Consider the following 1,713-nt stretch of genomic DNA (forward strand, 5'->3'; position numbering starts at 1 on the left):
CACTGTCCATAGATTCAATACATTCATCCAGATATTTCCATGAAAACTTACATATTCAAGAACTTATATAGCCATCCCATATCTTTTGAGTGTTTCCATTAGGAAATCCATAAGATTTAAATTCACCTGATGATCTTGTAATATGGCTTTACTGGATAAGGAAAAAAATACTTCCACACAATTCTGTCCAGAATAGATCTGCAAGATCTCAGAACAGTTTGACTAGCCTGCTGAGTCATAGAGCTTGTCTAATAAAATAGCATTTCTGCTAATCAAGAGTCCAGTGTTTCTTCCATATCACTCTCCATGAAAGTAATCTTTAGCAGAGGGAGAACAAATACTTTCAGAGTGCTTGCCAGAAAATTTTTACATGCTTTAACAGAGAACAGTAAGGTTCCTTCACTTAATTTTTTTAATTTTTTTAAAAAATACAAAGCTCTTGCTTTTATCCCCAAAGTTTTAAATGTGTCCATAATCTTCATATATACATAAATCTTCATATATACATATCTGTATGGCCTTCTGCTAACAAAACTGGAATCTCCTGTGTCAGCATGATAGGCTCCCAGCTAGATTAACAGTGCCTCACCACAGAAAAGGCTATAGAAGGTAATTTATCCTTACTAGACCTAACAGGAACCTAGAAGAGCTTCTCAAAAGACTAACTCCCAGGAATGTAAGCTTTCTTAGTTCTGCAGCTCACATTTTCCTGCGCTTAAACTTGTGTTTAATTAACATGATCTAGCTTTGAGTATACTAGATAATTGCTCACTAGCAAACAATGAAACAAGAAACTAACCAGCACATTTGTACAAGAAAAAGAAAAAGCCTTCAGAACTTATGTTTTTTTAGGAGGACAGTTTTCCCTATCATAACAAAACACTCTGAGGAACTGACACTGCAACCTGTAGCCAAACAGGAGTTGAGCAGGTTGGACCCCATGGGAGTCCTGCCTCTTCAGAGGGAATACATTAGGACTGCTCCACTGACAAAAAGTCACGTTACAGCAGCCAAAGGTGATTTCTGTGAGTGCCTCTATGAGAGGAACCTGGCCATCTGGTTAGAGATATCAGCAAAATCCAGTAGGCATGGGGATACAAGCAAGAAAGGTCCTAAAACACTGCAAAAGTGTACATAAAGGACTGCAACAGATTATTTAAAATAAACCTTAATGAAAAAACGATTTCCTGCTGGGCACTGCATGAGAGTCTGACCCATCTCCTGCACAGCCTGCCTCTCCACTGACCTGCCACTGGCAAACAAGGAAGGAGAGGGTCAGCAAATAACCTGATGAGTCCTGTAACCAGCCTGACCTGCTACAACTGCTCGTTTGTCCAAGGAAGATCAGGTAGCTGCCAGGCTTCTCAGCAGTTACTGCCAACTCATCTTTTAAGTTTGAAAGGCCCAAGAAACATATTGCGCAAACACAAACCAAGTCCTTTGGCTGACTTTCAGCAATGTCTGAAAGGCTGCCTTTCTGTACTTTTTTTCATTGCAGGAAGTCTAGAACCAGCTTTAGGTGTTTTATGCTTTGGTTGGGGATCCAGTGAAGAAAGCACACACCTATTATCAGACTTAAGGGATGGTGTTACATAATAATATCTACCAAACAAAAGAATGAATGACAGCTTTAATATTAGGAGCAAAAACTTCTAAAAACTGGAGAATTTAGCACTTCACCTATATTGCCTTTTTTATAAAAAGGCAAAAAAT

The sequence above is a fragment of the Apaloderma vittatum genome, unplaced genomic scaffold (assembly GCF_000703405.1).
Source record: "Apaloderma vittatum isolate BGI_N311 unplaced genomic scaffold, ASM70340v1 scaffold30096, whole genome shotgun sequence".
NCBI classification, from domain to species: domain Eukaryota; kingdom Metazoa; phylum Chordata; class Aves; order Trogoniformes; family Trogonidae; genus Apaloderma; species Apaloderma vittatum.